Source organism: Aedes aegypti, chromosome 2 (assembly GCF_002204515.2).
Source record: "Aedes aegypti strain LVP_AGWG chromosome 2, AaegL5.0 Primary Assembly, whole genome shotgun sequence".
In the NCBI taxonomy this organism is placed as follows: domain Eukaryota; kingdom Metazoa; phylum Arthropoda; class Insecta; order Diptera; family Culicidae; genus Aedes; species Aedes aegypti.
Genome location: NC_035108.1, coordinates 43,099,580 through 43,123,920, shown reverse-complemented (window position 1 = coordinate 43,123,920; position 24,341 = coordinate 43,099,580). Strand labels below are relative to the sequence as shown.

The window sequence follows — 24,341 nt, the reverse complement described above, 5'->3', positions numbered from 1 at the left end:
TTGCCACACTTGACTATATGGCAATGAATGGGAAACCTACAGCAATCTTAACACGTGCACATATTCCACCCACCAACCTTCTACTAGTTTTTGTCAGCTGTAGTCTAATCATATGATATAAGCCATTCGAACTCTAATCTGTGGAAGAAATTCAAAGTAATGAAGATTCCTTGCAAAACATAAATAGTTATATGAAATGTGCATTTTTGTATTGCATTACCCTTGTTGCTACTCTTCAAAAGACCAGCTAAAAACTATTGTTGCGGAAAACCGAAAAAATAGAAACATCTTCCTCAATGCTCTTTGGAGCGATTTGATAGAAACGTCAAATTTGCAACATCAAACGTTCAATGCAACAAAGCTGCAACAATATCAAAGCTTCTGCGAATTTCACGTATATCTGATACAAAGCAGCACGAAACGCAGAAGAATTCTTTCTATGTGCCGAAAAAATGCACATTTTGCGTTTCTGCTTGAAACGAGAAGTAGCATCTCTCAGTTTTATTGCTCACCGGAATGGTGGAAAATTTCTCAATTGAAAATGTAGATAGGTATACTATTGACGTAAATCTAGAAAATTCCAACTGTGCAAAACCTCAGATTATCGTAATCGCCTCATTTTAGTTCCCAAAACGGTGACATCATCTAATTTCACATCGGCCCACCTTTCCGCCCACAGTCTGTACCGAAATTGAGCATCATCATCCGTAAATATATACGTACTTTCTTGCTTCGGGTGAAACTCAGAATTCGTCTGGTATTTCGTTGTGCACCAACTCGATGAATCACTCAGCTGCTCCTCTGTCTTGATTCTGATTAACTTCGTACGTAACTTAACCTTTTGCACAGTTTGGCTCGTGTGTACTTAATGTAGTGTAGGATTGTTCAACAGACTTTTTCGTTCGGGGACTGGTACTAAAATACTTTTCTTCTTCTTTTGAAGTTTAGTTTCGCTCACGGAGCGTACCCAGCAGCTTAAATTCTACCTTTGCACTATGAGTTTAAATGATAAAGCATATACGGAAAGAAATGGGTCAGCTATAAGGGCTCTTCCAGTTACTTCACTTGTTTTTTCCTTCTATGACTGGAACTCGGCTTTTCCGACCTTTTAATTGTGCAGTTTATTCACTGCTTGAAGCGAGAAACCCCTGCAATATGCACTTATGCTATTCAGCTTTCCCTTTGAAGCTGCACTGCACAGCCCCAATTTCTAGAAGTACTCGTATCTCTTGACTAAAAAACGAAAAAAAAATCACAGCTCGGTTGAGTTTACGCTTCTTCTCACGGCTTTGCTCGGCACTGCACTTCGAAAATTTTCCACCGAAATGCTTCCAACTAAAATGAAAAGACCGACGTTCGAAAGATTGCTAGCTGGGATCTGCGATTGGCTTATTTACGGTCGAGCGAACGGAAGATGACTAGCTGGTGCAGCCGAATTTTGGTCAGGTTTCTCGAGCGCACGAGTTTCTGTGTGGGAAAACAGTTTTCCTCCCGTGGAAAAGTCGCACATACAAGTATAGAAGTTGCCCTTGCTTGTCGATCGTGCCTGTCCGTTCGGATTGAGACAATGTGGGAATGATCAGTACCGTAGAATGGGGTAACATTGATTGGAATGATCTTCTTATGAAACAATATTTTTTGTTGTAATATTTTCAAAGCATGACTGGCGATTTTCTTGTTATAGTCATAAACTCGTGAAAATTATTCAGTAACGTTATATTAAGGACAGCTTCAAATTCCGGACACTGTAATTTATATGCGAAAGATTTCACACGAAATGTTTCAATTTTTGCCGCCTCAACATACTCATTTACGAGGCTCCTTTCAATACGCTTTTTCCATAAAAATCTATGCAAACTTCTAATGTCCAACTCTGATTTGAATTTTCTATAATGATTCCCATGAGCTGTCTGAAATTCGAATCACAGTGTCCGGAATATGAGGCAAAAGTGAGGAAGCGTCCGAAATACGAATCATGAAAAGGCCAAACATTTCGATGTATTTAAAATTATTCATGTTGCGGAAGCGTATTCTTTACCCATCATTTAAAATTTAAAGGTTTCTGACGCTCGATAACGCTGAATAATAAGAATGATTTATCTTGTATGCTCTATGCTGAGTTATACTTCATAAAGGTCTTAAGTTTCCGTAATATTAATCAAAACAGTAGATTAAGAGCTAACATGCTGAATTCCGCCACCAAGCTATGCTAGTGGGCATCGAAATTTGATTTTTCTGATATTTCAGGATCCTGACTACTTAGAAAGATAGTATCTTCGGCAAAGTTGCTTAGTAGTTCAAGCGCTACCTTGAGCCACCCATAGTGAGCATAAAACTTTGTTTGGCAATTATCTCAACATCCTGACCTGAAAGATGATTTCCTCGGCAAAGTTTTTCAGTAGCTCAAGATCTATCATTTTTCTACCAGAAAGATTCGAGATTTTGCCACCAGGACACTCATTAAAAAGCGTATAAAATAAATCATACTGTATGATTCCTCTGTGCAATCGAGCCTTTGAAACATTTAGCTTTTCAATGCTGGTTGAAGTTTTTGATTTCGTAACATGAATAAGTTTAAATAAATAGAAATTTGTGGACTTTTTATGATTCTTATTCCGGACACTGCATAACTTTTACCTCATATTCCGGACACTTTGTTTCGAATTCCGGACAGTTAATGAAAATCGTAAATAGGAAAGCCAAATTATCAATTGAAGTCGTCAAACCACTACACGGGTAGAAATCAGAATCCAAAAACAAGATTATGACTCATGATATCATGATTCCAGCGTGTTTTCGTCTTATGAAAATACACCATGATTTGGACTCATGATATCATGAGTCAGATTGCCGTAACGCAACACACGCGTTAGGTTTTTGTAGCTGATTGCTCGGAATCATGATTCAAATGCCAAAAATGCTGAGCCGCGCATCCGTTTATGATCGACAAAATAAAAATAAATAAATAAAAAAAGCTTACATTGAGATTCGAGCCTAAAACCTTCCGATTGTGAGCCACGTACTCTACCACTCAACCACTACGTCATCTTGAATTTCGAGGGATCAATACGAATAAGATGAAGCAAAGTGCGCCGCTTAGTGTTTTCACACTGGATGTTACGCTTATGAGGAATCATGATTATGACTCCAGGAACCATGATTTGTGATCCTGATATTATGACCTAACCAATTTATGAATTTCATGATTTGTAAATCATGGTGTGGGGATCAGATTTTTATCCGTGTAAAAAGACGTCTAATCCAGTTGAGTATCATAAATTTTCATACATATCAATGAAAATGCTTATTAAAATGAGCCTCGAAAATGAGAACTTTTGAACAGCAAAATTTGAAATGTTTCCCATTCAAAGCAGTGTGTCCGGAATTTGAAGATGTCCGTAATATGAATCGAAACGGTAAGTCAAATGCTTCAACTGTTTGAGCCATGAAACCGAGATTTTGCCACCACGTGGTGCTAGAGAACACGAATCTTCTGTTTTGTGGATATCGCAGAAGCCTAACCACTTGGAAAGATGACGTCTTCCGCAAAATTTTTGAGTAGCTTGACATCCTATTCACTTAGAAAGAAGCTGTTTTGGCGAAATTATTCAGTAGCTCAGAGGCAATCTTTATTTAAGTAAAACACTCTTGATTTAGCCAGCAGGCGGCTAGTCAGCATATTTTTTTTCTTTTGAAAAAAAATCAGGATTCCGACTATGTGAAAATATGGTGTCTTCGATAGAGTTGTTAGGTTGATTGGAAACTATCATTTTTTTTAGCAAGTTGACACAGTTTCATTTACACTGATGCCATCTGGTGGCAAAGGTTTGAATCATCCAGCTCGAAGAATGATAGCCCTTGACTTACTAAACAACTTTTCTGAAAACGACATCTTTCTGTATGGTCAGGATCCTGAGATATCAGCACAACGAAACTTTCATGCACACAAGTATCACATAGCAGCAATCTTGAATCTCGTGCAGTGTTGTGAAAAACTCAATTTCTCACAACTCACGCTTGAGATTTTTCATGCGTGAGTTGTCAATCATGCAACTCGGCAGTCAAAAAATCATGGATGATTTGGCTCACCTTTTTACCTCATTGTCTCGTATTTCCACAGTTTACTCACACACGGCAATAATTTCGTGTTTGTCTGGTAAAATTATGTTAATCCTTTCTAACGTAAACAACAACATTCGGATTTCACGAGTTTTCGACGGGTTAAGCGATTGAATCATTTTTTACGGTTTGAGTTGATTGAGTTGATTTGGCATCAAAATCTCAAGCATGAGATTTGCGAAGCAGATCTCTAATGAGTTTGCTCTCACGGGAGAGCGTATTGATTGAGATTTTGAGTGTAAGTCTATCAACACTGATCTCGTGACTCAAATTATGATAGTTCTTGAGTTATTGAATAACTTTATCAAAGACACCATCATTATCTTATGATAGTCCTTGAGCTATTGAACAACTTTGGAGCAGATGCCATCCTTCCAAATGGTCAGACTCCTAAAATATCGGCAAAAAAAAATTCTCCCTTTACCACCTGGTGACAAAGTTTTGTATCAACCTGAGAGAGAGGATACAGCTGGGTTAGATTACGAGCTTCCAAAAGTCAAGGGGACCTGTCACCAACTGTCACTGAAAAACCGCACATTCGAAGGTCAGAGCGTGAAAACCCGTCCAAATTCAAGCAAACTTAATTGAAATTTCTAGGTGTTTTTTTGTTGATTTCACATTTCAAAAGTTGTATGTTGGCAAACTATTGTTGATTTTTTTTATTTTCATATAATTTTTAATAGTGAACAACAAGAAGTGAAAATGATTTTGACCAAAATAAATTCATCTGACAATCCAAAAATTGAAGAAAGAAATCACAGAAGGCAACAAAACATGCTAACTGTCAGTGAGCTGTCTCCTGACTCTCAGGTATCAACTAGCACGAACGATGATAACCCTTGACTAACTGAGCAGATTTGCCAAAGCTTACTAGAACTGCATGTTAGTGAAAACTTTGCCGAAGATGCCATATTTTTGACTCGTTAGATACCTGAAATATCCGTAAAACCAAACTTTCATGCACACTGGCACTGCCTGGTGGCAGAATTCCATATTTCAATGAGCATTGCATGTCAGCCCTTGAGCTATTGAACAACTCTTCCCAAGACACCAACCTTCCAAGTCATCAAAATTTGGAGATGTCATATGTGTCAAAGATTACATTCTCACCCCTAAGGATTCATATAGTGCCAGTTCGAAAAAGCGCCCCTTTTGGAGAACTTCTCAACTAAAAGGAACATTCTCAACTTCTAAAGGTCGATCGTACTGTGTACTGAAACTTCGGCGAAGGCAGTCTCTATCTTTAACGCATACGACATATTCAACAACACCTCCAGATAAAGTAACATAAGCCCTGGGTCTCCTATAACGCCTTCCATTCGTGTGTCTTATAGGATTCATGACTGTATTTGGATTATTCGAATCATTTTATCAGTGTTGCCATCGTAAAAATAATTGTGTTGTTGTTGTGTAAGAGACGATTCAAATATGACGTCCATCGTTTTTTGAAATTTCAAGACCTCTCCTCCCTGCTCTGTCACGCTTTTTCCAATATCTTCTACACGTACTGTCACACTTTCGTAGACCCCCCTCCCCCTAATGCTGGACATCATTTTTGGATGATCCCTAACCTTGAACTCAAATCTTGTTAGAGTGTCTAATAAGAGTCCGTACAGGTATCAACCTTGTTCATAATCCTCCAAAAGATCACTAGTGACGCTTGTAGATCAGAAGGCATTTACTCAAAGAAGTTCTTTATAATTTTATTCACACATGCTAATGATCATATTTGTTCATACATGTAGTTCAGGCTCAAGAATCTATCATTCAATCATCAGCAACCATTTGCATTTGAAAACCATTTTTTTTTGTTCAAATTTCAATCAATCTTTATAAAATCTAGCATCGTATATCAGATAGAAAGTGCAATGCAATGATAGATTTTTTTGAGCATTGCTTCAATTTTGAGCAAAACAACTGATTTTGAAAATGTGTAAAACGATGATGGTTATTTTCCTCTTAAGGTGAAGCGGCGTGTAACTCAAAGAATCATTAGAATCATCATTGATGTAGTGTCGCCTTTCCATGTATATTTTCAAAACAAACAAACAAAAAATATAACATTTGTGTTGAGCATATTTTTATGTAAACACATGGGAAATTTAGTAGATTGACGAGTATTAGAAATCAAAATCAACTGTTCAATCGTACATATCAAAAGAAAACATTACAATTTAATGGAGGGCAACGAAATTTGTCTGTTTTTTTTATTGGATTTATCGCATATTTTTGTTATGCATCGGTACGGTTTATGTTTACAAGGGATGACGGTGTTGCCAGGTGATTGGTGACAGATTTTTCTAGCAATTGTTATTTGCTTGTTTTCGGAACATTTGCTGCATATTATAAAAACTTATCATTCTGCGAATAGTTTTCCATCATAAGATCACTGATTTAATAAAATTTTAATGATTTTTGTGATCAATCCACATTAAATGCTATGATTTTACAGATAGCAACCCTGACATCACTGCGCTCAATGATTGCGATGATTTTGCACACACGATAGACGCGTCCCGACGCATCGCACTAAGCTCCACAGTTATTATTTTGGGTGGTCCAAATTGATAAACACTTGGTATGATTTTATGCTTCGTAGAGATGGTTTCTGTAATTTGAGAGAATCGAAAAGCAAACAACGTATGAGTTTCAAGTTTCTATGCTTTGCCCAACCTTCTCGCACTGAAAATTAATACAACAGAAAAAAGGTTGGATATTTTAGACTATAAACACAAGCATGTCTCATTGTGCGGTGGCGGCGTCGATTCGCAACAAGTGAAAACCATCGCCATAATAGTTTTGAGTGATGCGGTTGATAAAACTTTATAAATATTGAAATCCCGGTGGAAATGTGTTCCTTTGAGGAAAGTGAATAAAAGATTTGTTCAGTGGAAGTGTAGTGAACGCAATATGGGATCCAAAACACAATTGCTTGCTGCTGAATTACAATGGAAAAGGTAAGCACCTTCTATTTACAAGTGTAGTTGTGTGAGGCAATGAAATGCGGCATGAAATCGGAGATTTTTTTTTAGAATATAAATCTCATGTATATTGTCGCTAAACTGATAATGCTGTATCTGAAAGTGTTGATTAAATATTGAAATACCACCTGAAGCATTTTTCTTCGCATAAATTATCCATCAAATCAGGTGATAAGCAGTTATATTTTATCGATGTTGCAAAAACCAATACTATCATAACAATATGTTAATGATTTTGGAAGAATCCATTTTGTGATGACGCACCAAAAGGCCTCGATACATTAACTTCGCATCATTCCGTGGGCCATGGGCCAACAGGGAGCATCGACACGCTTGCCTTCTTAGATGAAGGGTCGTCGCTCACAATGCATTGATAATAATAGGGCAGACAATCGTCAGATTCGTCACCGAAATAAAAAAAAACATTGTCATCTAGTATAATAACTCTGGCAGGTCATCGTCTCGTCATTGACGAAAGAGTGCACGACTTCAATCAAATATCGTCAACGAGCAAATATTTCTTCATTCCGTGTGCTATCCTTACTCACAAGAAAAAGGCGTTTATTGCATATTCGGTTGCTACAAACATATTGTTGTCACCAAACTGATTTAAATTATTATTGCCTTAGATTATGGTTTTTCATTGTTTGTTCAATACCATGTCGTTGTTTTGGTTTTTATAATTAATTTGACAATTTGATGCCCGGTACTCACGCTGTCAGTTCGTGGCAAACTAGATGTTGGTAACACGAACACCAGCGACATTAGCATTCTTAGGTTAATGCTTCTACTGTTGTCACGCACCAAACGACGAATACCATCACATAATAGCTTGTATTGGCAAGTGAACCCGCTCACTTCATGTTTCTACAATAGCTTTGTTGGTAAACGCATGGAGCTGACGATTCAGAGATCGTGTGTTCAATTCCATTCGCATTTTGTTATTTTATTTTTGTATGATTTTTTTTTTCAAAAACCTCTTCAATCTGTCGAAGACACGGTTCATATATTTCGTCGGCTAAGTGCTCCCGAACGAAAATTTGCCCGTAACAAAGGAAGCTTATTTGTTCGTCATGACGTTGAGCCTATATTACCGGATCTCTGCGGCAAATCGTCATCCAACGCTGGTTGAGTTACGATGACGATTCTTCTTTTAGTTTCGTCGCCGACTTTTTCCATTTGTCGGTGACGATTGCCTACTCTGGTCTAATAATGTATAATGCATTGCAATGCTAGAAACCAGCTTGGCGAACCAATTAGGGATTGACGGATATGTACATCCACTTTGCTTAAAATGGACAGGCAACGTTACGTGTGATGAGAAGAAGCCCTGCAAAACCGCTGTAGAGATAACAGGAATAAGAACGAAAAACCATACTGGATGCGATACGTTGGAACTGTTCCATCATTGAGCTTACCCATACAAACTCTGCCGATACAACGAATGAGAGAGTACTACACCCATCTTCGTGGAATACCGATTGACGGATATCATGACGCTGTGCCTCGTCTGGTAATTGGCATCAATAACCTTAAGCTAGCACTACCTTTGAAAGTTCGAGAAGGACAAGAGAGACATCCAGTCGCTGTAAAAACTCGGAATTGGGATGTTCGCCTGCCTCCGTTCAGGTAATTAGGTCGGAATTACCGTATTGACCACCCTGACGGAAAATATTAATCCAATTTAGGACCTCGTATCCGTTTATTAAAACGGTCAACACACGGTGGCTCGAAAGTCAAGATGGCTTCCGAGCCTAACAGCAAAGGATTGGTCCTCGTCCGTCATCCGACGGACACCTCAGGCCTTCGGCCTTAACCGTAAAGGAGGTTCCCTTCTCGGCACGGTTATTCCGTTCTCGTCCTGGGCCGTGCCGATCTCGTCAATGAAGGAAGACGCCTGTTCGCCGGATGTTCATCAGCTACGCCCGCTGAATGCAGCCAATCCGCCATCACCAACCCCTCGCTGCGAGTTTCTGGCCACACGGTAGTGCAGGAGCAGCCGTGTGGGCCAAAGCAATGAAGAAGATGAACCGGTAGCTGTATCAGTGAGTACAGCAATTCCCAAACTCTTCAGGGGTTCCCACGGTAGTCTCGGGAGAGTTATAATGGGAACGCAATGAAGGAAACAATTAATATATATTTCGCAACGGAAGATCTTAAGAATTGGGTTCTCACCCCGTCGTTGAAGCGAGGAGCAACGAGCTCTGCAGATATTAGAACAGATGAGCTTCCAGATGGCTATCCAATGGCTGTCAGAAGGATGCTAAGTCTGCAGCGTAGGATGGACGAAAATCGGACACTGAAGAAAGAACTCGACAGGCAAATTCAAGCGTATTTAGAAGGGCTACGCTCATAGAGTAACTACAAAAGAACTATATGTAGTAGATCCGCGACTCATGTGGTTTTTGACTTTGGGAGTGGTAGTCAATCCAAAAAAAAAACTACCAATTGATCTGAAACGCTTCTGCCAAGGTCGATGGCATATCACTCATCAGAGTCGTGGGAGCGTATGGTGAGGTCGGTTAAAGGTTGAATCGACAATTTTTTTCTGCGTATGGAAATGATAAACTTGATGCCGAAGCGACTCAAACACTACTAATCGAGGCCGGATTAATAGTGTATCAGGTATCAGAAGGCTGGCTCCAGAGGCACGTTCCCCGCCATTTGGGAGATTTGTGTCATCGCCATATTTGAGCCTATTTCATCATCTACCCGATGGGAGAGGAAAGGGGAGGGAAATATGGGAGGAAATAGGAGTGTGGTCCCTTGAAGGGGGAAAATCGCATAAGCGAATTAGGAGCATGTAGCTCCATACCACAAAGGATTCGAACAGCGCCCTAAAAAGGACACTGCAAAACGCATAAGCGTAAAGAGAGCCTATAGTTCATTACCACAGCGGGTTGAGAATAACAGAAGGTCCTGAAGATTCAGGTTTCTGTAATCAGTTTCATTTAATAAGTGTTCACCAAGTAATTGGAATCGCAATTACGCGAAAACTTGACAGTTACTTGAAAGTTGCCTTTTTCGTATTCGTATATGTGGCAGGTACGATGATACTCTATGCCAAGGGCAGTCAAGCCAATTTCCATTAAGGAAAGATCCTGAACCGTCTGGGAATTGAACCCAGACACCTTCAGAATGGCTTTGTTTCGTATCCGCGGAGCCCCTTTAATTCATATTAGATCCATAATCGTTTCTCTAATTTCAGAGGCCTGAATAGCCTAAAAGCTGAAAAGTTGAAATCGGGACAGAAGGACTCAAGAGTCCACTGAGTTATAAGATGATAATTGAAATATTTGCTATGACCCCCTTATAAACTACTCACTAATATTTCCAGCTTTGAAGCAATAACAAATAGCCCTCAAACATCAGTGTAAACCTTCGCCCTACATCAACAGTTACATTGATATTGCTACTCTATTAGTAAGAACGAAAATCGTTTGACTCGGTGATCAATTTCGCTCGAATATACGGTACCTACTCGGGAGTAATGTAGTGGTGCTGGTTATTCGGGTGATCTACTAACGTTGGTTGGGTTTTTCCCGGATGCGAGTGAATGATCTCTCATGGTGAAGCCATGGCGCTGTGTGTGCGCGATTGACAGTCGTTAGATGAATTACAGAGGATGAAGTACTACGACGGGAGAACGATACACCTGTCGAGGTGGGTGGAATGGGTGTAAGGTGTGGATAATTTGAAAGTGTTCGAAACCGATTCGAATCCAGCGAAAGATGTTATCTCATGATAAGTAAATTTGAAAATTCTTCATAGGAAGACATGAACGTATTGATATAAGAATTGAAATCATGCCAAATCATGCATCTTTTTGAACTGCGTCACTTTTCGGGTATATCGGTTAATCGGGGATATAACATAAGGGAAAAATTGTCATTTGTGGAACTGGCGTTCAAAAAAAAAAAAATGACATTCGTGGAGTAGTCGAACAATTGCCTAAGGTTTCCGTGTCGTGCTAATCGAGTCCAACTAGGATACCGTTATTCATATTAAGAACTAGCGAGTTTTCTGGTTGTGCTTCTCTGCATTGAATACAAAAAATAATAATTAAATGAAAATTACCACAAATTGCATTGTGCTGATGAAACATGTTATTCGTTGTTGTCTGGTGTTGAGAGCTTACCTGTGAAAAAAAGAAAAAAAAATACTATTAGAATAATTATTTGTAGTTGTTATACATTAGTACTGTATCTTCATTGTTTGAGTTTTTGAGCAATTTTATGATTCATTTGCTTTTTTAATCCACTTCCCTCATTTGTCATTCGGCTAAGGCCTCTATCCTGTTTTCCAAAACGAACGATCAACATCGTACGTCATCGGTCCCAGACCAAAAGGGAAATTTCGCACTTTTTCTACTTTCCACCCACATCGATCAGCACCTACACTTTCGCTAGGGATTTGAACGATCGACGCAAAATATCCGAATGTCGGCCACACGCACCGAACGGTCACCACCATGACATTCCGCGTACAGTAGGTTCTCCTCTTCGTGACACAAATAAAAAAAAACACTCAAAGGCGCGCACACGTTTCGTAAAAATAGACCCTTATGGTTGTGGTTGTGCCGAGCCGACCATTCAGAATACGTTGGCATCCTCATGAGGAAAATATCGGCTTTGGTTTTTGCACGCTGCCGCTGTTTTTTCTCCCGTTCTAAAAATAAGCGCCATTCCCGGCGGCACGGGCATAACTCACGCGGCACGACGATTCCCAGCAGCGGCAGCGACATGGGTGGAGCCGGGATTTCCAAAAGGGGGGTTAACCAATCAAACACAACAAACAATTGGAGCGTAAAAAGAGGGAGCGCAAGTTGAAATTTGGAGGGTTAGAAAAGGGAGCGTAAGTTCGAATTTTGAGCTTAAAAAGAATTACAAGCGTAACAAAGCTTTTCGTTTGTTCTCAAGAATTTTTACAAAGAGGTGGCGTTTGTCCGTGGTTCTTCTCAAGGGTATCAATAGGGATGACGTATACCATAATCTGGCCACATCCGGTTTGTGAAAATAACTGTCAACCCATGCAATATGGGTATTTTTGGAACGGGACCGATGAGAAGATGAAGGAAATCGATGTCTGACGCCATTTTGGAATCCAAGATGGCGAATTCCGGTTTGTGGTAATCACTTTTAATCCATACAATGTGGGTATTTTTGGAACGGGACAATTCAGCCAATGTTTTTGACTAGTCGTAGATAAAAAATTAACTGCCGTCATCTGCTGCTTCATGTGTTATCTAAGATTGTGTAAAACACTGTTTTTGGATTCTTTTTACTTAAAGAACCATAAAATCTGAGATTTTTTTTAATGTAAATTTACTTTGTTTCTATCAAGCTTTAATATATGATGACTGAATATTTTAAACAGTTTTTTTGTACGAAAAATGATCAAAACCGGTTTTTTTAGCAGTTTTATGAAAACTGTCATGAAGCGCCATCCAAGTCAATGATAGAGAATAGATGTCTTCTGAAGAAATATCAAAATGTCTCAATTTACTTTACAGAAGAAAGTTTTTTTGCTAGTACGCTGCTACTAAATGACAACGTGGATCTAGATCAGTTTTAACTTATCTAGATAAAATCCGAAGAAGTCAAAATGTATTACAAATTATTCCAAAATACTCTGTCGGATACTCCAAACCTCTATGATTCATATTCATACGCTCTGTAAACTAGACTATTGAAATGAATATATTTTGCCTTATTGCGGTTGTTGCAATACGATCGCTTTATGTATCGCTTTAGCATCATTAACCCCTCTACCTGGCAGCTTCATTTTTACCGCAAAAAAAAATATTTAAATCGTGGTAACTTTTTTGTTTCTCGATATTTTTGTACCATTTTTTCACAAGATCTCGAAAAACTCTTCTTGTTTACGAATCCGTGTCGATATAAATCATTGGTGATCTAGTTTTGAAGATATTCCGATGTTTCTTGGGGGTGCGGACATTCTCCATATAAAATATCTCTGGCGGCCATTTTGTTTTTGGTAAATTTATCAAAAAAGAAGGTGTACTATACAATGCTAGGTAATAAGGAGCTACTCTGAAAAAATCATACAAATCGATTCTTGGAGAAATCTAAAAATTACGATATGAGGTTTTTAGAGTTTTAAGATTTTTATTTGTCCAGCGTGGTACCAGAAACACAAATACTCATTACTCAAAGACGGCTGCACCAAATTGCTTCATTTTCTCACAAAATACTCGCATTAATGTATCATTCCGAGGAGTGAATATTCGAATACCGTCGATGGGGGTGACAATGGGTCTAGGGGGTGAGATTGGGTCAAAACGGAAAAATATGCTTTGTGAAATATTTCAGTTAATAACGCTGATATTACTAAAATTAATTATACATATGTTAGGGAACATATTATAACACATAATTCATAACAATATACATTTTTTAAAAAAAGTCGTTTTTGTTTACTACATCAATAAACTTGCATATTGAAACTAAATAAAATTTACAACATATATCCTTAAAAAGTAGCACGCATGTTCTCTAGCCTCTATCGTTGTATTAGTAGAATGTTGAAAGTCTTTTCATTACACATCACTGGTATTTTCCGGAATCTGTTTGATTTTCCCACAAAAAAATCATTTTTTTTGGTACGATGTCTAAAACATTGAAAATGGGGGTGAGATTGGGTCAAGCAAGAACGATAGTAAATAAAATTCCAAGTCCACTTTTTTGACATTTTACGTGCCGGATGTTCTCTTTTTTCATTAAGTTGTGTTTATTCTTTCTAAATACAGCATCTCTGAAACATCAAACAAGTCTACCCGAATATTCCGTGCATTGAATAACAATACAACGCACTTTGACAACTTCTCAAACCAGCAACTGTGATTCGTGCGCAGCAACATCGTAAATTTTTATCAAAAGGGTGTTTTTTTTTTTTAAATTTGATTATTTATCAGTGTTTTCATATTATAGAAACATCTCACGGAAGTACAAATGAGTTGGATCGCTGAAATACTGGATTCTGCCTGTAATTTATTGATCGTGGAATGTCGCACCGAAATTTAACTATTTGCGAAGGATTAAAATAATCACTGTTTCAGTACACCTTTGGGGAAACTGAATGGGCTTTATAGCAATGGGGATGAGACTTTGAAGACAATTTGAGGGAAAATTTTCACAAGAAAATTTATGTAAACTTGACGATAAATGTTGGGTTTACATATTTTTTCTCATAGCTCTTCAATTTTCAGTATAATCTTTCTTTTAAGTGGGTTTATCATACTTGTGAAACATCTTAGATATCTTTTTGTCTTGTTTGCATCGTTTTTTGTCAATATTATTAAGTTGTGAATGATTTGGAAATCATATTCTCAAAAACAAGTTATTTCAATTACAGTGACCCAATGTCACTTCCTCTATGGGGTGAGATTGGGTCATTTTTCATTCACCTGTGGTGCCGCTGTGAATAAATATTTGTCTTTAATTTTTTGAACAGTTGTTAATGTACCATCAAAGTACATACACACCAAATTTGAAGTTTATTGGAGTTAAATTGCGATAGTTGTTCAAAAAATAAATCGCACATATCCCTTTTTGACCCATTGTCACCCCCAACGACGGTACGATAAAAAATCTGTAGCCTGAGAAATTCCCGTGGGTTATGGTTAACGCGTCGGTCCCCCAAGGAATTTTAGAACAATGATCAATTTTGACACAGATTCTAAAACAAGAAGAGTTTTTTGAGAACTTGTGAAAAAATGGTGCAAAAATATCGAGAAACAAAAAAGTCACGACGATTTAAATATTTTTTTAGCGGTAAAAAATCAAGCTGCCTGTAGAGGGGTTAAGGCGTCTATAGGCGCATGGTGTACGCACGGACCTATCGATTGCAAGGTCTTTGGTTTGATTCCAGGTTTCCGCGAAAACATTTTTTGATATTAAATTTTGGTTTCATAAGGCAACCCGATTTATTGTGTAATATTGATATTGATTATTGATATTTGGACGAATGTAATACAAGAGGTTTTGGCCGTCTAAAACAGCGATCTGTCAGCAACAATCAGCAACAGAAACGTAACGCTTGTGTTACGTTACGGCAATCTGACTCATGATATCATGATTCCAAATCATGATGTATTTGCATAAGATGAAAACACACTGGAATCATAATATCATGAGCCATAATCTTCTTTTCGGATTCTGATTTCTACCAGTGTAGACTATCAAAGTTGATCATTTTATATGGTAAATCGAAAAAGTAGCTAATGAATTGTCCAACACTGAACTTGTGGTTAAATTCTCTAAGAAGAACTGAAAGCTTCCGAATCATTTATAAGAAGTGTCGGGGGGCTTTTTTAAGTTTGAACAATATTAGATGGAATCTCGATTAATTGCCACAATAAATGTCTACGGTAATGGCCATAAGTACATTTAATACTCAGAGTAATTCCTAGAATTATTCGAGAAAACTAGAAAAACTATGGTAGAGAAGTTCTCATATTCACATATTGCAGTTAACAAAGGTATTTTGCAAACTTCTTCGAAAAAGCTCGAAAGATATTTCTGGAAAAAATCTCAGGATTTAAAAACTGCTTAAGGCAAATGACTTTGAACAATCCTTAGAGAAGTTAGTTTAAGAGGGAAATTCTTGCCTAAAACAATGCCTGATCGAATGCTTAAGAAAATCCTCGAATGAATCCTGTATGATTCGTAAATAATGTTGATGGAATTGTTCAAAACATCTTTAAGAGAGTTCACTTTATTTTAATTAGTCTAAGAGTGCATTTCATCATAGATTTCTAGGGAAAACGTCGGGAAAAGGATTTTATGGAAGGTTCCTTGAGAAGATTATGAATTTATTCATAGAGTCCAAGAAAAAAGTAGAATAAATAATTAAATGAATATCTGGAATACCTTACAAGCGATATCAGGTTAAACTTCTTACAAAGTTTGACAAAGAAAATGCAAGGAAAAAAAAAATTCAACAGAAGGGTAAAAGTACCAGTTTTGACCAGTTTAAGAGAGATTGTCAATAAACATTATATGGTAAGCTGTATTTATACTAAAAATACATCAAATGCAAGCTTTTTATCCATATATATATATATATATATATATATATATATATATATATATATATATATATATATATATATATATATATATATATATATATATATATATATATATATATATATATATATATATATATATATATATATATATATATATATATATATATATCCATATTTAACGTACATAGTTAAATATCGAAACTGAGCTAAAACCATTTTGTCGCTTTGAAAATATTTTTGGTCATTACAGGCCACCAGAACCAGTTTTGGCCAGAGATTTAACTTCGGTTCCTAAATTGGCCAATTCACGGATGGGAAAAGTACTGTAGCCAACATTTACCACCTCGACATTCACATTTTTCTACACGACCATCAAAATCCAAAGCAAACCATGACCGTTCAAAGCAAAAATATGTCACGGCTCTTCAAAACTGTAATCTTCTTCTTCGCAACGTTTTTTCAAACCCGAATGCGAAATGACTCGAGCACAGTGGTGACACGATTTTTCCGGTTTTCGGAGTTTTGCATTTTTGCTCGATAAAGGCAGCATGAAATTGAACTTGTTTATATGTATCGCAAAGGAATGAGTGTGCTCTTGCTGTTAGCGCTAATAGATTATAATTAGTAGAAAACACAAGTGAAATATTAGCGATTGAATTATTTAACATTTTTTTCAATCATTCACCTTGGAATGGCAGCCCGAAAACGGTCATAGTGGACAGACAAAAACAGTCAAGCAGTGTGTGAACAGTTGGCAGCGCAACGCCTGATGGTATTGATGCTGCTGCTGCTTTGTGTTTTGGTTGACTGGCAGAATCGATGAACTGTGGTGAATTGTGGTCACTGTTCCCAAGCCTGGGCCAATTACATTGCTTTCTCATGAGAGTGGCCAAATTAGGAATACCCTGGCCAAATTAGGTGTAAAGGAGTTAAAATTCTAAGGACAATTAATTTTTTTCTTATGTTTTGGGACTATTCAGACGAGAAAATGAATGTATCTCTATCATGTGAATGCGATCTATTGAGAACAAAAGGGTTCATGTTGATTGTTTATGTAAAACGGTATAAAATCCACTATGGCTAGAACTGGTATATGGCTAAAACCGGTGCTTCTACCCTACAAAGAATTATTTCAATGGTGCCAATTAAGACGTATATTTGGAAGAATCACTATAAGGCGGCTCAATTGTTACGGTTCATACAAAAATTGGACATTTCTCATACAAAAAGCGTTACGGAGGGGGGGTAGGGGGTCAAAAAATTTCAATTTTAGCGTTACGTAATAAATGAATGCTGCCTAAGTCCTTTGCTAGAACGGTAGTTCTTTGTAAGAATGCTTGAAATAAGCAAATCCTTGTGCTTCGAAGAAATTTCTTGCAGGATGCTAAATTTCTAACGGAAAATTAAAGTTTGAAGAACTCCATAAATTCGTCAAGAAATCATTAAAGACGCAATTAACATTAACGTAACAGCGTAAGTTGAGCGGGTTAGAAGTAAAGGGGTACAAGTCAAATAACATAGTTTTGATTAAATCTATTTTTTAGTTTTTATGCAGTTTATGATTGAATAAAAATTGTATGAATACCAACAAAACAACTTTTACAAATTAAGTTTTTTTGGGTTTGAAATTTGTCGCGTTCTTTATTTGGTCTCTCAATTTTCGTGGCCAAAATTTCTTTATTCGGTGAAGGAGAAAGGAAGCCGAAGTCTGGATTCAATTTAAACTTCACGAATTGTTCAGAAAGTTCAACAAGACACAATTTTATATGAATATGAATATTGAAAATCTCGTGTAACATTCAAAATGATCTATCTAATATTAAGAGACTCTCTTTGTTAACTTTCTGTTTAATCAATAACTGAGCCACATTAACCTCTCTAGTAGCATTTTTTTTTGTATGGAACGCTAGCGAAGGGCATTGTTTTTTGATCCCTAACGAAAAACTTTCGAAAATCTCAAATATTGAACCTTTATAATCGTTCCTGTGTTTTTCCAGTCCAGGGTGCAATGGCCTCCCCTCTGCCAACGTCTGGCTACGCCCATGGCCAGTGATTTTCGTGGAAGCATCATCTAGTGCCTCTGAGGGGGTGAGCGAGATGCTGCCGCAACTTATACGGACCCGGTTCGTAAATGACCGCGCGCCAATACCAACGACTTTTTCGCTGATCCGCCGAAGCAGGAAATACGGTTATTGGTTTTGATTTCTTTTTGCCCGTGGAATTGGTGGTGGTTGTCTCTGCTTTGTGGCATGGGGGAACTCAAGAGCGGATGTTGTTTTTCGCAAGTGATTCGCTAATAATGGACGTCAAACGTTTTAGACATGGCCATGGCCTAATGTGTGGGTGTGTGGGAGAAAGAACGCTCTCTCTCGGTGGGAAACCGGGTCGAGGATGGCGTTGAGGAGCATTGACCGCACGAGAGGTTGCTCGGTGGGATATGGTACTTGAAGAAGTCATCAATCAATAAGAATGCACTGACAAGATGGTTGGCATCATTGCTGGTTTAGTTTATATATTACACGAAAACCGTGTCATTATTTTTAAATCCAATAACGAACGATCGGTTCTATTGGAAAAACTTCCATCCACGCAACATAGATATTAACTTCTTCTTGAATTCAATATTTCGAAAAATATGGAAAGCCTTTTGAGCCGTAGTGTCGAAATAAATTTGCTGCATCGTTGGTTCCAAGTCCAGTTTAGCCTTATAGCAAATCGCAGTTCTAAAGCTGTCAAACTTTCCATTTATCTGACAGCATTCATTGATATAAAAAGTGAAAAGTTTAAAGACGGCGGAATTCCCATCGAATCGAGCTTCGGCGATGTCCCTAAATCCTGTTAACATCAAGTTCCAGAGGATTGTCAATTTCATCGTTCCAGCTTAAACAGAAAAAGGCGCCACCTAGAACGAATCGAAGCAGATACTGAGCACCATTCCACTCCATCACCCGAACAAAGGATTTTATCAAGTTCATTGTTCATTATGCGCATTTTTTCCACATCGATAACGATAATAATGAAAATTGACAAGCAGTCCTCGGAGCATTCAATCCGCTTAAAAATACTTAGGAAAGAAGAAACCTGTGAGGCAAGAGCTATGTTGCGAGACAGAATAAAACATTTGGCAGAATACACTTAAAAAATTTACGACGTAGACTTTTTAAATTCACAAATTTGCTTGTCTTCATGTCTTCTTGTCCGAACAAGTTACTGAACACTATAAGCAGTTTGTACTGAGACATATAACTTCAATTCGAAATAAATTATAATCATGCAACTCGTTCAATCCAGAAATGTGCATAGACCAATTTTTGCCTATTATTATAAGCCTATCATGAAGAGGATTTGTTCGGAAAAAGCGAATTTTATTTGGTGATGAAAAGTGACATTGCATCCCACAGGGTGACATCGAGACCTTCCAAAACATATACAAACATATGACGAATTCCATCCAGAATGAGTCGAAAAAAATAAAAATCGTGCTCGATAGTCTTCGATTTGGATTAATTTTTGCACATGTTTTTGGTATGGTAGAATAAGTGTTTTCCATAGAAAAAATGATCATTTTGACTCAAGCTTAACTTTCGAAAATGGCCTATAATTGTTTACATTCAACTTATTTGAAAAAACCTAACTCCGAAACTGTTGATTTTAGAGAAAAATGTTCTATGAAGAAGTTGTAGTGAACCGTTTGGACATGAGAAAAAAATATACACTGAAAAAATATTTCATTTATTTTCATAGAAAAATCAAAAATAAAACTTGAATTTTAAATTACACAAAAACCTCATTTTTAATATTTTTTAAATTTTCACCATAGAATCTTGATAGTACAGAGATGTTTGGGACAAAGTTTCATGATGGAGAAATTTTAAATATTTTTTTTTTCTATGAACAACTTTTGGTAGATTTTCAAAATTTTGATTTTTTTTCAAAATAAATACGTTTTGATGATACAGTAAGCATCTTGAAATGATTGCAAGCCATAATGAATATATGAATAATTTCTCTAGAACTAGCCATTTTCGAATTATATCGAGTTTATTGCAAAAAATATTAAAATAGGCCATTTTCATAAGTTGCATGTAAAAAATTATAGGCCATTTTCAAAAGTTAAGCTTGAGTCAAAATGATCAATTTTTCTATGGAAGACACTTATTCTACCATACCAAAAACATGTGCAAAATTTAATCCAAATCGAAGATGGTCGAGTTCAGTGACTGACCGATTTGACATGGAATCCGTCATATGGATTTCATTTTTCTCCTGGGACGCGCAGCCTACATTGCAGCATACGGGGATGAGCTTTGTATGTAAAACATGTATATATGTTTTCAATTTATATGCATGGGAAGAGTTTCTTTGGAGTTCTTTTGGAAGAGTTATGTGATCCCAGTAGAAAAAAAGTTAAAGGAAAGTATCAGCTTCTGTTTCGATGCGTATCTAAGGATATCAAAGTTCTTCTCGTATCTAAGGTTATCGAAGTACAACTTATTAAAAAATAGGCCTTCAGATCTACAATCCTAACTGAACTGAAGTTCATAAACAAATATTATCTGTAAAAATATGTCCCATCAAGTTCAAAATTCAACTATTGACCGAAATTTACTTTGAACTACGATCTTCGAAAGAAATGATGATCAAAGTACATCGTTCCATTTTTAGTATCTTGCACCCCTAAAAACAAGTTATCATATTACAACGATAAAATAATGGGGCAACCGAATTACCAAAACACAGCAGAGCTACAAATCATGTCGTCACTTTCTCGAGAACGTAACCCCATGGGTGTATGTTAGGTATACATTCCAACGTGGAAAAGCGCGTACAATTCGACGTGCCAACCGCAAAAAAGGATATGTTTCGACTCCTCACAGCATAAACCTGTCCCCTGTGCACCCAAACAGAGTTTGTTCAATTTGAATACATATCAGTGTATGATTAAATGATCTACCTACTGAAATGATTTCTAGTTCATAGGAAGTAAAATCTTATGCAGCATGCTTTGCTAATGAAATTCGAGGAAGATTTTACAGATAAAGCGCAACAATATTTCACCTAGGGTATATCATACTCTCAGAATATACTAGGGTTGATGGTAAGCACCTTCCACACGGAAGGGAAATGACACGGACCACCATTTCCCAAACAAGTCGTCAACGTACGTGACGTGAGATGAGCTGATGTCTCAGCAGCTTTCGAGTGGTCCCTGAAGGCAGCTGATCGTGCAATGTTATTCCTGAAATTCACATATTTGTGAATCGTGCCCTGGAAGTGTGTATGTGTGTTTTTGCGTACGTGGTGTATTGAACATTGTCTATGGTTTTGCATGACAAAAACTCACATTTGATTCTGCTTAGATAAATAAAGCAAAACCAGATTACATATTACAAAAAAATCGGATTTTTTGTCTGTTTACATCCATTTATTGCTTAACTCGGAGCCACAAATCAACCCAATATTGACTTCTTTTGACGAAATTCGGTTCTTTCGTGGGATAACACAAATTTGGGTTAACTGGTATATAACTAACATTAGGTAGTTTTCATTTAACAACGAAAAAAACAACTCAGTGTAAAACAAATCTACCCAGCGTTAATTTTGAAGTCTCCACAGTGCGTTAAAACAACTCAACATTAGGTAAACTCGAAAAAAAAAAACCCAAATTTGGCTTATTTCATTGAATTTTAAGGCTGGGTCGGTGCGACTCTCTCTGTTTTTGACAACATTGCGGTTGCAGGAGAGGCAAAACAATCCAACCGCGGTCGCGGTCTATTCTGAATCTGTCACTATTTATAAATAGATCAAACTAAAATTTGCATCTCCACCACTTTTCTTCGAACAGATCTGGTACAAATCACTAAAACTGTTATACGGTTTTGTTTTATTCTGCATAACATTTAGAACAGGCAACCCTCTAGAACACTACAAAAGCGAATTGAATTTAGCTCTGTTTGGCGTCGTTTGTGTTGATGATGTGATTGTGGGGTCGTGACAATAGAAGTAATAAACCCTAGAAGAAGTATGTCGCTGGCGTCGCAGTAGAAACATCTTTTGCTGGTGGAGATAGGCGGGGCTATAAATGTCAATGCGAAAGTGTATGCAGTTTGGCCCTTATGCACCCAACATGTTTCTGAGCGAGAAAAAAGAGAACACCAGTGCCATTATTCTTCTATGGTTTATTATTTCTGTTGTCGTGACGGACTTTGCTTTCAGGTGGGCCGATTTCACTGCAGAATCCCGTTACCCGTTCTGTGGCGGAACCCCGGTAGGGTTCATTCGAGACAAACGTTTTTTTTTTTCAAAAATATTTCAATTATTGAATTCTTTACCGTTCTCTAATCAAATTCTCGATTTCCTTCCATCCTTTTTGGCCAATCGACACGGTAAAGAAGCTATAACTTTGTAGAGAAGCGATATAGAGATCTGGAATTTCCTAACATCCGAAAACTAACATAATGTTCAAAAAAAAAAAAAAATCACAGACCTTAATGAGCGGCATTTTTAAACCGATTATTATTCTTTCAGCTTAACGAATTATATGAGATTTAATAATGGAAATTTGATTTTTTTTTTCATAAGTTTGGTCGTCTTGGACACAAGGGCACCTGGAATCCTTTTCAGAAAGAAATGGTAGACATTACATTCAGAACTTCATACGCTTGTATGTTATGACATCTCAAGTTTTGTGTTTTTATATCACGATTTATAAAAGCATCACGTCATGGACGACTTAATTTGGCCATCCCGAAATGTTTCAAAACCAGTTCCAAAAGGGCGTGATGTGAGAATTTTCCGAAGACCATTTGAAAGTTTCATCTAGAAAAACCTCTATGGTTTTTTTAGAGCACTCCTTCATGGATTCCTGCGCGAGTTTCTTCATCAATTGCTCCGGTAGCTTTAACTAGAGATCTCATTGAATATCTCCACAAAATTTCAGGAGAGTGCTGCAAAACTCTTTCCAAGAAATCACTTTTGAATTTGCCTACAGAAGATCCTTCAGAGATACTGCTAAGAATTCCTCTAGTGATGTATTCATTATTTTCTCTGAAAATTTTCAACGATGACTACATGAAATTTCTTAACGATGACTACATAAATTCTTGTTGTAATTGTCTAAAAAGTGATTGTTTGGAAAATTCATCAAGGGACTCATATAGAGAGTTTTCAACGGAATTCGTCATGTATTTTTTAAAGAAATGTTTGTTCACTGTTGTTCATATTTTTTCCAACGATTTCTCAGTGTTTCCAGGCTTTTATCAACATTTTTTCAAAGAATTTTCAGATTTTTTGGATTTTTTTTTCGAAATCAAAGAAGAAACTTCTGAAATGATCATAGAAGTAATAGCTTGAAGAATTTCTCATGAGTTTATGTATTTCTCGAGAAAATTTTGTTCAGTGTTGTTAATTATTTTTTACAATGATTTCTTAGTGAGTTTCTTCAAGATTCTTACAGGTTTTTATCAGAAAAAAATCTTCCAAAGGATCTCCAAAGACTTCCGTCATCGATTCATCTGAGGATTTCTGCAGGAGTTATACAATAAATCATTCAAACATCCGTGCACTGATCGCTCTTTATTCAGTTTTCACCTCCAGAATAACTGCACGGAATCATCCAAGAATATCTGTATAATTCCTCTAAGATTTTTTCCAAGAGAAGCAATCTCAAAGGTATTGTTGAAGCAATTTCTGACAGACTTCCCAGAGAAATTTGTATAAAAATATATGTGCGGATTTCTGGAAGAATTTCCTCAGTACTCTTTCAGAATACGTTGTCTTTATATCTAGAAAAGTTCCTGGAAATAGCACTTCAAAAATATTTTAAAACATTATCGAAATACCTTGGAAAATTCTTGGATGAAATCCTGGAAGAATCCAAGGAGTAATTCTTGGAGAAATGCCAGAAGGGAATTCTAAGTCTGTGTTCCTTATGGAAAAAATCCCATAAAAAAAGAATACCTGAAGAAATCATAAAGTTATGCCCAGAGAAATCACAGGAGGAATTCTTTAAAAATCTCACGAGAATTTTTTAAAAGAATTCCAGACGGATTTTCTGAAGAAACTTCTAAAGGAACTGTATGACACCCAGAAGGAATTCCTGGAGAAATTTCGTGAAGTCTTCCTGAACAAATACATTAACTTGAAAAAATCCCGAAGAATTAATATGGGAATTTCAAAAGTAGTTCTTT

The 24,341-nt window shown here is 37.0% G+C and overlaps 1 protein-coding gene across 7 annotated transcripts in view; it reads right to left on the bottom strand.

Annotated features, from left to right (window-relative positions):
* LOC5577066 (RING finger protein nhl-1) overlaps nucleotides 1-24,341 on the bottom strand; it is a 191,440-nt gene that overhangs the window by 94,151 nt on the left and 72,948 nt on the right. The window contains exon 3 of one of the 7 annotated variants that reach the window (XM_021840652.1): nucleotides 11,178-11,238. The exons of 4 other annotated variants lie outside the window; for them this stretch is intronic. The gene's annotated coding sequence lies outside the window, so the exon portion shown is untranslated. Of the gene's footprint in view, nucleotides 1-723; nucleotides 1,469-11,177; nucleotides 11,239-24,341 lie in introns of those variants that run through there. 2 more of the 7 variants (XM_021840647.1, XM_021840654.1) reach the window with 2 other exon arrangements.